Genomic DNA, 13868 nt, shown 5'->3' on the forward strand with positions numbered 1-13868 from the left:
TGAACACTGATAGGCCAAGACATGAAATACAAGCAACACTGTACAATGATGCAGGATCACAACTGCAGCAAGGGGAGTTTAAGATCCAACTTGACATAGTAGTTGGGAAAGAAGCAGCTGATCAGATTGTCTCATTCATTGTCATAAAGAGACTCTGTGAGATTCTTGTCCTCATGGGGGTAAAGATGGAGGAGGGTGGGAAGATGGAGAGCCCTTCAAAAGAAACTAATCTGCCTGAGAGTTGTGAAATAGAATTGATTGCCATGCATTTAACAGAAAGCTAATTGAAACTCTTTTTATCCCCAAAAGATAACAAGATTGACGGTGCTTCCAATCATCACCAGAAACAAACCCCAGAATACATGGTTCGGAGATGGATGTCAATTGCCAATCAACATCCAACTGCTGCAAACATTGAGCAAACTTACATGTGATTAACCAGTTCTGATGAACCAGAAAATCACTGTTCACTCTGTGCAGATGGACAGCGAAGTGGGGAAGGATTGGCCGAGTGGTATTGTCGTGAGACAGTTAATCTAAAACCCCAGATAGTGTTCTGGAGACCTGGGTTCAAAGCCTGCTGCAGCAGATGGAGGAATTTGAATTCAATAAAAAAAACTTGTGAAATTAGAGTCTAATGATGACCATTAATTGATTGTCAGAAAACTCCATCTGGATCACTAATGCCCTTTCAGGAAGGAAGCTGCCGTCCTTACCTGGTCTGTCCTACATTGTTGACTCTTACCTGCCCTCTGGGCAATTAGGGATGGGCAGGAAATGCTGCCGGGCCAGCGACATCCTCATCCTGTGAATGAATAAAGAAAAATAAAACTTTGGACCCAGTGTGAATCTGTACATGTTCAACAATGTTGTGAACATTTCCAAAGCTAAGATGTCTATGTGCAAAACTTTATGAGCTGCCAAAACCATTGTTCATTACTTGGTGTGAGAAAGAGAAAAAAAATCCTTCAACTGTGGCTATCAGTAAATTGACTGATGTCTCAGCAGGATGGATGCTTGAGTGAATCCCTTCCCTCAGATCTGATATAATTATTTTTATCAATCATTGACCTTCTCTCCTTGCACCACCATAATAGGCAGCATGTTCTGCATATTACCAGCCAATGCAGTCAGTAGAAACACTTGCTCATCTCCCCCATCTCAAAACCTTACATCCGACCTTAATTCTTGTGCCATCACCTACCGAATACAGATATTTTTGTCTGCTATATCTAGGTCTGTTATAATCTTTCCTGATGAAGGGCTTATGCTCGAAACGTCGAATTCTCTATTCCTGAGATGCTGCCTGGCCGGCTGTGCTTTGACCAGCAACACATTTTCAGCTGTTATAATCTTATACAGCTCCATCAAAACTATATCCAAATTATTCACTTCAAAGAAAATCGCATTTTATTCAAATCAATTCAGTGACTGCATTTTCTTCATCAGAGAACCACTCCAGAAAGTCTGTACTCCACACCCTGAAGATCACTCATATCCTTCATTGTTGATGACTATTTTGTTCCACAAATCCAGACGATGCAAGTTTTCTGCACAACAGCAGTAGCTTTATTATTGGACAGCCGGCGAGAGTTTCAAAGTGTCTCTAAAGTAGCCGAGTGTCTACTTGTAGAGACTCTTCTTCACGAATCTCTGCCTTAACCACAGAGACAGTATATTTAATAGGAATTAGACAAAGGTTTATCAGTCACATGGGCGATTGTCATTACTTAGTTTAAAGCAGGTAATTATGAATTTGCAAAGCTTGATGAATGTCAATGTCCTGTGATGTAAATGGATTACAGAAATTGATTATCATGTTGTTCATGATTATGCGTTGATGGGAAGAGATTAAGGCACAAGGGTTCTTCCTTCAGTAAATGGGGGATTCACTTACCTATGCTAATATAGAAGGCAGATAAGACAATGGGAGTGGGAGGCAGTTCAATAGGGTTGTATCCAGGGTTCTCAGTCTTGTCTGGAAAGGGCAAATTCCTCTGTCTCAGGTAACAGGGAAATCCACATGTGTGGCTGCAAGAGGTTGTATTTTGAGATACTGTCAGGCTCCCCCCTTCTGAGGTGTTCTGTCTGTATTCTAAGCGTACAGGCCTTCAGTTGATGAAAGAAGGCGTTTGGCAAGGAATGGTTAACCCTTGAGACCCCATGGTGTCCTGAAAGAGAAGAAAAAGGTATGGAAGTGGCCCCTCTATGGTATTTTAAATTCCCCATTCTGACCAGGAATCTGTTGAACAGAATTGAGTGCAATGATTGACTGTGACCTAACTAGTGCTTTGTCAAGGGTCAGCATCTTTTCTGTGAGTTTATTATCATTCCTCCATTCATAAAGCCCAGCATCCCATTTGTTTTACTCAAAACACTTTATGTTTTCTCCCCTTTAATGATTTGTACACATTGTCCCCCATTCCCGCTGTCCTGCTCTTTGTATCTGTGCCATTCAAATATATGTTCCCTTTTGACATTGTTTCTCTCAAAATGCGTCAACTTACTGTGTGTTCTAAAGAAGAGACATATTCCACTCAAAATGTTATCCCTCGCTCCACACATTCTACCCCTTGGAAAACAGAACAGGACAGCACCGGAATAATCGGTCCACCATGTCTGTGCGGATCATGATGCCATTCCAAACTAATTCCTCCTGCCCGTACATGGTCCATATCCCTGCCAACCCTTGCCTAATTATATGTCTGCCCAAATGCCTCTTAAAAGTTGTGATTGTTTCTGCTTTTCCTATCTCTCAGGCAAGTACATTCTTGTCACTTACCGCCTTCTGCATAAGAAACTTGTCTGACACAACTGCCTTTAAACTTGCACATGTTGTTGGAAATGCTCAGCAGGTCATGCAGCATCTGTGAAGAAAAGTCAGTTAATGTTTCGGGTCTGGTCACCCTTCCTCAGAAACGTTCACTTTAATTTATCTTCATAGAAGCTGCTCGACCTGCTGAACTTTTCCCGAAAATGTTTTTGTTTCTGGTTTACAGCATCTGCAGTTGTTTCAGTTTTCATTTCCTTTAAACTTGCCCCCACTCCCTTTAAATCTATGGCCTGTAGAATTTGCCATTTCATCTTGGAAAAAGATTCAGATTTTTCACACTGTCTGAGTCTTTCGGATCACCCGCAGCCACTGACTTCCCCAAGACAAAAATCCAAGTCTTTCCAACCTCTCCCAATCCAGGCAACACCCTGGTAAACCTGTTAGCACGCTGTCCAAAGCCTCCACATTCTCCTTTTTATGTGGTGATCCAAACAGCACACAATACCCCAAAGGTGGCCTAATGACAGTTTTATATTCACTCCCCTGACAGAAGAAGGCACGTATGCCATTCATCTCCTTCACCACTTTCAGGGAGCTGTGAACTTGCCCCTGAAGATCCCTGTGTACGTCAATGCTGCTGCGAGCCCTTTGGCTTAGTGAATACATTCCTCTTGCAATGAGCCTCCCAAAATACATAACCTCACACTTGTCTGGATTAAAATCTATCTCTGTATGGGTTTTCCAACTGATCTCTTTCTTGCTGTATCCTTTGACAACAGTCTTCACGATTCACAACTTCATCAATTTGTACCATCTAGAAACTTGCTAATTAAATCGTTTACATTTCCATGCTAATCATTGACATATGCCACAGACAATAGATGTTCCAATTCTCATCCTTGTGGAATAACACTGACCACAGAACTCCAGCCAGCAACATGCTGTGGAAGGAACGTATTTCATTTAGTCAGTCAGTCGGAAAGCATTTCAGACATTGGTGTGGCACTAGATGTTACAAGATATTCACAATCCTGGTTAAAACACCCTGGAGCAGATTTTCGGTTCTGTGTACCCGACCTGGGGACTCCCTCAGAACCAAGTATAAAGTAGTAAACATTATCTCCTGCTGTGGAAGGACAACCTGTATTGGTCTGAGCATGAACACAGAGTAGATTTACCTTTATGATAATTTAACCCCTGAAGACAAATAACCGTAACAAGTTAAGCAAGTACAAAAACAATGTGTTATGGCACAGAAAGGGGCCCATCAAATCCAAGCTGGCTCTCTGTAGCAGAATCCCTTATTCGCATTCTCCAACTGTCCCCAAAACCTTGAAAGTTTATTTCCCTCAGATCTGATATAATCATATTTGTTAATCATTGATCATCTCTACTTGCACCACCATAATAGGCAGCATGTTCGACATATTTCCAGCCAATACAGTCAACGGGAACACTTGCTCATCTACAACTTTCTCAAAACATTATATCGAATCTGAAATTTTGAGCCATCACCTATCAAGTGCAATTTATTTTATTGTCTGCTGTATCTAGTTGTGTTATAATCTTATCCATTTTAATTTATCAAGATATATTCAACTTGATTTCTTCAAAGAAAATAGCATTTTTTTTTCCAAATCAATCCAGTGAATGCATTTTCTTTATCAGTGCACCACACCAGTAAGTCTGTACTCCACACCCTGAAGATCACTCAGATCCTTCCTGAGCAGGAATCTGTTGACCTGAATTGGATAAAATGATTGACTGTGACCTAACTAGTCAATGAAATTGTTTAATGAAACCCAGGATCCCATATGCTTTGATCAAAACACTTTGATTATATCCTCTCTCCTTTAAAGAATTGTTCACATTGCCCCCCTCCCAGTCTCTACTCTTTGTGTCTGTGCCATGCAAATATATATTTCCTTTCTACATTGCTTCTCTCAAAATGTATCAACTCACTGTGTGTTCTAAAAAACATTAACTCTCGCTGCACACATTGTACCCCCTGGAAAACAGAACATTACAGCACCGGAATAATCGGCCCATCATGTCTGTGCAGACCATGATGCAATTCCAAACTAATTCCACCTGCCTGGACATGATCCATATCCCTACCAACCCCTTGCCTGCTTATGTGCCTGCCCAAATGCCTCTAAAGCATTGTGATTATTTCTGCTTTTTCCACCTCACAGGAGAGTACATTCAAGTCATCTACGATCTTTTGCATTAGAAACTTGCCTGACACAACTCCCTTTAGACTTTCAAATGTTGTTGGAAATGTTCAGCAGGTCTTGCAGCATCTGTGAAAATAACAATCCGTTAATGTTTCGGGTCTTCATCAGAAACGTGAACTCTGATTTCTCTTCACAAATGCTTCCAGACTTGTTGAGCATTTCCAGAAACTTCTGTTTTTGTTTCTGATCAACCGCATCTTCTGTTCTTTCGGTTTTTATTTTCTTTAAATTTCCCCCTCCCCTGAAATCTATGGCATCTAGAATTTGTCATTTCTACCTTGGAAAAAGATTCAGATTATAGAACATAGAACAATAAAGCACAGAACAGGCCCTTCAGCCCTCAATGTTGCACCGACCAGTGGAATTTTCTCAACTCGTCCCCCTACACTATCCCAAAATCATCCATGACTTTATCTAAGGGTAGATTAAAACTCCCGAATGGAGCTGAGTTGACCACCTGAGCTGGTAGGGCATTCCACACACATACCACTTTCTCTGTGTAAAGCATTTGCCTCTGACATCTGTCTTAAATCTATCATCCCTCAATTTGTAGTTGTGCCCTCTCGTACCTGCTGACATCATCATTCTAGGAAAAAGACTTTCACTGTCTACCCTATCTAATCCTCTGATTATCTGAAATGTCTCTATTAACACCCCTCCCCACCCCCTCTTAGCCGCCTTCTTTCCAATGAGAACAAATCCAAGTCTCTCAGCCTTTGTCATAAGACCTTCCCTCCAGACCAGGCACCATCCTGATAAATCTCCTCTGCACCTTTTCCAAAACTTCCACATCTTTTTTGTAATGGGGCGACCAGAGCTGTACACAATATTCCAACTGTGGCCGCACCAGCATTTTGTAGTATTGCAGTATGATATTGTGGTTCCAGAACTCAATCCCTCTCCCAATGAAACCTAACACGCCACATGCCACCTTAACAGCACTATCCACCAGGGTGGCAAATTTCAAGGATATATGTATATGGACTCCAAGATCCCTCTGCACATCCACGCTACCAAGAATCTTTCCATTGACCCAATATTCTGCCTTCCTGTTATTCTTCCCAAAGTGCATCACCTCTCATTTAGCTGCATTCTACTCCACTTGCACCTCTCGCAAGAAGTGAGAGACATCAAACATGATATAAAGATCCAACAGAGTCACTAAGTTCATTTGGCCATAAGGGGAACATGATTATCTTGTATGTCAGTGAGCAAAGGTTTCAAACAACATTGTGTGTGGTCAAGCCCCAACACAGACACACACACACACACACACACACACACACGCACACACACACACACACACACACACACACACACACACGAATGTGAGTGTTCCAGTGAACTGACTGCAGAAATTATTTAACATTATCCAGTTAAAAATCTAAAAACACTCACAGACAGAGAAGCCATAAATATGTTGTGTTTCTGGGAAAGGATTCACCAGATCATCCAACTTGGAGATATGTGAGGAGATCAGCACCATGGAAATGTCTGGATTGTGAGAAGGATTGAAAATTCACAGACCACCTGGAGACTCATTTACACAGACAGTCTGTGGGAAGAGATTTATTTTGTCATCCAGCTTCATGTCACACTAGTGGCTTCACATTGACAAGAGAACTTTTTCCTGACTATAGGGGAAAAAAACACTTTAAGATTTGTAAAGGTCTTAAATTCAATGGTGTTTATTTAACATCACCCTGTTCACATGGGGGAGAAGTCGTTCAGCTGGTCCATTCAGCCGTGCCTTGCTTTTTCTTCCTTTATAAGAGACTCAAGCATTTTCCCCATGGAAGATGTTACGCTAACTGATCTATACTTTCCCATCTTCTGTCTACCTTCCTTTTTAAACAGTGGCGCCACTGCATTCCAATCTGCTGGAACTGCCCCAGAATTCAGCAAATTGATAAAATTACTGACAGTGCAACTGTTCTATCCCTCGCTGTCTCTTTTGACACGCTGGGATGCATTACACCAGGACAGAAGACTTCTCTATCATTAGCTCCATGGGCTTGCCCAACACTAGCGTTCCGTAATAATGTTTGTTTCCAGGTCCTCACCGACTCCATCTCTTTGTCAATCACTGGCATGTTATTAGCGCCCTCCACTGTGAAGACTGATGCAAAATACTTGTTCAGTGCTTCAGCCATTTCATCATACCCCATAACTAAATGCCCCTCCTCATCCCCTGAATGACCAACATTTACCTTAGCCACTCTTTTTCATTTAAAGTGTTCATAGAAACTTCTGCTATCTGTCTTTAAATTCCGTGATACATCTTTGCTCTCCTGTCCTTTCCTACGGTTCTTTCTCACTCTTTTTGTGGCTTTCTTCTGATCTTTAACGCTTTTCCAATCTTCCGGTTTCATGCTGTTTTTGACCACTTTGTATGCCTCATCTTTCAATGTGAGAGATGGGGAGGGAGAGCGGGGAGGGGACGGGAGGGAGAGGGGAGGAGAGGGGGGAGAAGGGAGGCTGGAGGAGGGGGAGGTGCGGGGATAGGGGAAGGAGGCAGGGCAGAGGAAAGAAGGGGTGGAGAGAGGGTTATAGGAGAGAGGGTGTAGGAGTGAGCTGGGAACGGTGGGCGAGAGTAGGAGGAGAGATGGGAGGAGAGGGTAGGAGGAGTTGGGTAGGAGAGGGATCAGGAGGACAGGCGGTGAGGAGCGAGGGGTGGAGGGTATATAGGAAGCAGGTTGTAGGAGAGCAGGAGAGGAATGAAGGAGAGGAGTAGAAGTGGGGAGCAAGTGGAAGTTGGAGAACAGGGAGGAGACAACGAATGAAGTGGGAGGACGAGTGATGAGGAAGAGAGGGGTTAGTAGCCAGGTGAGGAATCGAGGACGTAGGGGGAGTTTTGGATGTGAGGTGAGGTGGAGTTTGGGGTGGAGTTGGAGGAGAGAGGGATATGAGGGGTGGAGGATGTGTGGAGGATTGGGTAGGAAAGAGGTGAAGATGAGGAGGAGGAAGTGGGGAGGAGAGGCGGAACTGGGAAGGTGAGCAGGGAAAGGGAGCAGAGCGCAAGAGAGAAGGGAGAGGACAGGTGGGAGGAGAGGATACGAGGGGGTAGGGAAGGAGTTTAGGAGAAGGGGGTGAGGAAGATGAGGACGGGAGAGGGAAGAAGTGAGTGTGGAGAAGAGGGGGACGAGAGGGTGGGGAAGGGGGAGAGGAGAAGAGGGGAGGTGAAGAAAGGAAAGGGTGGAAGAAGAGAAGGGGTGAGAGTGGAGAGCTGAGGGGGAGGAGAGAGAAGACAGTGGTGACGAGAGAGGTGAGAGGGTAGATTACTTACAGTGTGGAAACAGGCCCTTTGGCCCAACAAGTCCACACCGACCCGCCGTAGTGCACCCACCCAGACCCATTCCCCGACATTTACCCCTGCACCTAACTCTATGGGCAATTCAGTGTGGCCAATTCACCTAAACTGCACATTTTTGGACTGTGGGAGGAAACCGGAGCACCCGGAAGAAACCCATGCAGACACAGGGAGAATGTGCAAACTCCACACAGTCAGTCGCCTGGTGCTGTGAGGCAGCAGTGTTAACCACTGTGCCACCGTGCCGCCCAAGTAGTGAGGAGTGAGAGGAGAGGGGAGAGGAGAGAAGGAAGAGGGAAGGGGGAGAGGAGAGAAGGAGGAGGGGGGAGGGGTATGAGGAGAGATGGGAGGGGATAAGAGAGAGGGGAGGGGGAGAAGAGAGAGGGGAGGGAGAGAGCATGGGGGAGGAGAGAGTGAGAAGGATGAGAGAGATGGGGCAGAGAGAGAGGAGAGAGAGGGGGAAGAGAGAGAGTGGGAGGAGGGGGGAGGATGGAGAGGGGAAGGAGAGGGGGTGGACGAAGAGGGAGAGGAGAGAGAGGGGTAGGAGAGTGACGGGGGAGAAGAGAGAGGGAATGAGAGAGAGTGGGACGAGAGAGAGGGGAGGGGAGGGAGTGGGAGGACAGAGAGGGGAAGGATGGAGAAGGGGAGGAGAGAGGGCGCAGAAGAGAGAAAGGGACAGGGAGAATGAGGCAGAGGGCAGCAGGCGCAAAGGAGGGTGTCAGAGAGGGGGAGGAGGAGAGTGGGTGAGGTGTGGGGGCGAGGAGGAGGATAGCAGGGGGATGTTAGCGGGGAGAGAAGAGGTGAGGGGGAGGAGGAGTTGGCGTGGAGAGAGGGAGTATACAGCAGGAGGCGTGGGAGCAGAAGGAAGTGGCGAGGAGACTTCGGGAGGACAAAGCGGTTGGAGGTGGGGAGGAGGAGATTGGGTGAAAGACAGAAGTGCAGATGGGTAGGAGGGTGAAAGTGGGGGAGGAAAGAGAGGAGAGAATCATGAAGATGGGTGAGGGCAGGGTGGCAGAGGAGAGGGAAGTAGGAGACTGGGGGAAAGAGAGGGGTGGGAAGATGGATAGGAGAGTTACTCACCCAGAACTTTCTCCATCTGAACAGTTCTCCTAACCCTTTGGGCACCTCCCCCATGACCAGTCCACCCTGACCTGCACACCATTGGGCTGGGTGAGGAACCCACGCAGACACTGTGGAGAACGTGCACACTACACACAGACAGTCGCCTTGGGCAGGATTTGAACAAGGTCCCTGGCACTGTGAGGCAGCAGTGGTAACCACTGAGCCACCGTGCGACCCAAATGAGAGAGAGAGAGAGAGATGAAGTGAGAGTCAGGGGGAGAGAGAGGAGAGAGGTGGAGAGAAGAGTGAGGGAAGAGAGAGGGGAGAGATAAGATAGATGGGAGAGAGAAGAGAGAGGGGAGGAGAGAGAGGGAGAAGAGGGGAGGAGGAGAAGAGAGATGAAGTGGAGGTGGAGAAGAGAGAGCAGAAGAATGAGATTGTGAGAGAGAAAACGAGAGATGAGAGAGAAGAGAAAGAGAGAGCGAGAGTGAGAGAGATAGAAAAGGCAAAAAGGGAACAAGTGACCTCCAGCCCACATGCTGTCACAGACAGACAGAGACAGTAACAGATCAATACTCCCCCGGTCAGCATGCATGGTGTGAGGGTAATGGCTGACTGAGCGAAGTTCAAATACTCCCAGAGTCTATCACCAAAACCCCATCTACTCCCCAGTCCAGTTCGTCCTGTCAGCTCCCAACTTGCTCTACCTGGAACACACTTCCCCCAGGTATGGGACACACCAACAATCACCTAAGACTTTGGTACAGATCGTCAGGAGGATATGATGAAGAAATTATATGCAGTGATTGATAATGACTGGGGATGCAACACTCAAACGCCAATTATTCCCAGTTTCTGATGAATCGATTGATCATGTCAGATTTTGGTTAAATGTTTCTTTGTCATTTCCTGTCTGTGAATCTTCTTCAAATATTCAAAGAAGTTTGATAAAGGCAGTGTCAGTCCAGGCGAGAAATCAGATAGACAAATAATTCCCTTTGTTTGATACTTTTGTGCATATATCCTTCCTTGAAATCCTCAGAGAAATAAGCTCACAAGATCCATCACTATTAGGGCAGAGAAAAAAGAATAATCAAAATAAAGTAAGAAATTGTCTCTAAACATGAACAGTATTTCTCTCTCACAAAAGGTGCACATTATCCCTCCTCCAGGTCGAGGGTGATCAGTATACTCACAACAGAGATCATCATACATTGTGAAGGTTGGGAGCGTCCATAGAGGGGATAGGCTCATTCATTTACCAGAAAGTTTCAGGAGTGATTTAGGATGCAATGGAGCAACTGGAGTTGAAGCAAAATGCGACAGAGCTTATTGGCTTATACTTGGTATCGATAAGGAAGATGAAAACAAGATGTTCACATTAGCTGGGGGAAATGGATTAAGAAATACAAAAAATAAGTTTGTGGATAGATTAACAAGGGGGATTTGATGAATTGGTCATATGGAAGGGATTCAATATCCACTGTATCTTAATGGATTGCATTTGGACTGAACAGCCTGAAGTTCTGTATTTAATTTCCAGATTCTGTCAAGCCGTGTGCTTGAATTATCCCAGTACCAGAGCCATAGTGATGTAGCTCAGGCAGTCACAATGAGGGGTCTAGGTATCTTGCAGTTTGTGATGGTTCCTTTCCCTCTGGGTGTTTGCAGACCCCTCAAGCTCTCTGACGCTCTCGGTGATGAAAGCGGGAAAATTGGTGACAGCCTCTGAAAGCAGTGAGAGCTCCAGCTGTTCCACCGCCCTTCAGATCCCCGCTAACCTTCCTGCTTTAGGGAAATCGGCACGCCTGGTTGGTGACAGGCTGTGTGGCTCAAATGGGCAGCAGGAGGCTGCAAGATAATGGTTGGTAGTTTGAGACCTTGGTTGTTCTAGATCAGACGATGGGAATACCACCCTACCTCCACTTAAACCGGAACATCAATGGAAAGGTTGAATTGCAGACCAAACCATTGATGATTCTGTGTTCGCTGACCCCACACGGAGTAAGATAGGGACAAACGCTATTCTCTCCAGACCCCTGCTGTCAACAGAAAGTGGCCACTGCAGCTCCCTGCACAGCCCTGGGACACAACTTACAGAAACTCCCTCCTCATGAATGGCGTTTCCCGTGTGAAAATCTTTACATTAAAACAGTAATGGTTGCAATCCAACCCCTGTCCCCAAGATGAGAAGCTGCAGGATTTTGTGATGAGAACAGTGTTATGAAGTTGAAGACGTGCCCTCCACCTTTAAATGAGAGTGAATGCTGTTCGGAACCGAGCGCTGACAAATACCTGTGATGACCAGCTCGCAGTCTCAGCGTGTACTAGAAAATTGGAAAGATGTAACGGTTGGCTGTGAAACAAGCCAGTTTTGTTTGCTAATTAAGAAACAATTCCAATTTTATCAATCAATTTAAATTATGCCTCTGAACACTACAGAAACAAGCCTCAGCCGGGCGCGCAGCGGCTCTGTGGCATCCAGCACTGAAAGTTGAAGACATTCTCCGTTTCACCTTTCTGTTTCCAATAGCTCGTTGTTATCCAGGGTAAATGACATCTTGAAAAAAAAAATTGCATTCCAAGGAATGCAAATGCGGTACTGTTTTTCGTGGAAGGGATCAGAACGCGGGAACTACACTCTCAAACAGAATGGCATATGATCAGAACCAGATTGGAGAAAACCTTTACAATGCTTTGCACACTAATTAAATGGAATTGCATTACATTTCACAAAGAGAGCAGATTTGTTCGAGCAATTTCGAAGGCAGGTTTGCAAGAAAGCTCCGTTCTTGTCCGTGTAAAAAGAGGCAGTTGAAGAACAAAACAGTTCCTGCCCAGTTTCGAACTGAGGACCTTTCGCGTATTAAGCGAACGTAATGACCACTACACTACAGAAACAAGCCTCAGCCCGCTTCCCTGCGGCTCTGTGACATCCAGCACTGAAAGTTGAAGACATTCTACGTTTCACCTTTCTCTTTCCAATAGCTCGTTGCTATCCAGGGTAATTGACATCTTGAAAAAGTTAAAAAAAAAATAGACGTGGAATTGGTGACAAAATATAGACAAGGATGTCGTCAATGTTTGGACTGCGGAGTGAGGTGGAATAGGCTGGGACAACTTTCCCGGCAGCATAACGGCTGCGACATGATTTTATGGAAGGGTTGTAAACTGAGTATTTACGTGTCTTACCCAAGCTGGGGTGAGGTGGAAACCCGAGAGCATAGGTTTAAGGTGAGTGGTCTGAAATTGACAAAGGACCCCGACGCACATTTCCCACACACAAGGTTGTGCGTGTATGGAATGAGTTACCAGAGAAAGTGGAGGAGGCTATTGCACTCAGAAAATTGCAATGATAATCGGATGAGTTTCTGGATAGGATGGGTTTAGACGGATTGAGGCCAAATGTTGGGGAACGGGACTTGTTTAATTTTGGCTGAGAGGTGAGCATGGATGAGATACAGCGAAGTATCTGTTTCCACACGATGTACCCCAATAACGTTGTGTTGCTTACACCGGTTTTAAAGGATTACTTTCTAGCGGAGCCTGCCGTCGCAGTCTGTAGCACAATCATTTAGTCTGTTCGACTGCTCACGGGAAAGGTAATATTGTGAAACACTGCAGAAACGAACGACTTCCTTACTTTTGCTCCGACTGACCATACTTTGTGAAATTTTCCCAGATCCTCAGTTGAGGATTTTTGCTGCTTACAGTTACCTCACAACCCCTGTTAACTCGTAATGTATTGAGCGAATCGCAAACAGAAAGCATTTAACACGGAACACAAACAAAACGGGCATACCTAATGCATGTTCAGACACAGCGAAGCATGAATGCTAAATGTGAGAGAGTCCGAGGTCAACAGGCATAAAGTAATCTCACAACTAACAACAGGGCAATTCCAAACTACTCTTTCAAACATACTGCAGCCTTAGTGCACCACCACTTCCCAGACAACGCTGAAAGGAGAAAAAGAAAGAATATCATAAGTATGGGCCATAAAGAAGTGAATTTCACCAATCACAGTCTCGATTAGATTACCTTTCCCTTCTGATGTCTCCAGGACGGAAATGAAGGAAATGGGAGAAATTCAATAACATATGCATTGGAACGATTTTCCCATTCGCCAGAAAGCCAAATAACGATGAATCGACTCACCGCAGGACATTGTTTCACAACAGCGATGAAATAACAGTCTCCATTCGACTCCAGTAAAAACTCAACTTGCCTGGAACGTAAAGCAAGAGCAGAGCTGGTGGTGATTTGTTACAGTGGAGGCGAATGCCATCATGATGGCAGAGAAACTTTACAACATTAAGCACGTTTCCACACCACAGTTAATCCCCCTGGGATATCAAAGCAGCATTTTAACAATGTCGATCAGCAGAAATGGCAGTGGTGGGATTTGCACACACGCCCATTTCGGGAGTGGAACCTGGATCCAGCGCCTTAGACCGCTCGGCCACACTACCAGACAGCTGTACGC

The 13868-nt window shown here is 45.2% G+C and overlaps 1 non-coding gene across 1 annotated transcript; it reads right to left on the reverse strand.

The window, feature by feature from the left end:
• Nucleotides 1–12210: 12210 nt before the first annotated feature.
• On the reverse strand, nt 12211–12283 carry trnai-aau (transfer RNA isoleucine (anticodon AAU)). The gene has a single exon. It is a non-coding gene; the product is annotated as a tRNA-Ile (tRNA).
• Nucleotides 12284–13868: the final 1585 nt, after the last annotated feature.

This window comes from Hemiscyllium ocellatum, chromosome 38, assembly GCF_020745735.1.
Source record: "Hemiscyllium ocellatum isolate sHemOce1 chromosome 38, sHemOce1.pat.X.cur, whole genome shotgun sequence".
Classification (NCBI taxonomy): domain Eukaryota; kingdom Metazoa; phylum Chordata; class Chondrichthyes; order Orectolobiformes; family Hemiscylliidae; genus Hemiscyllium; species Hemiscyllium ocellatum.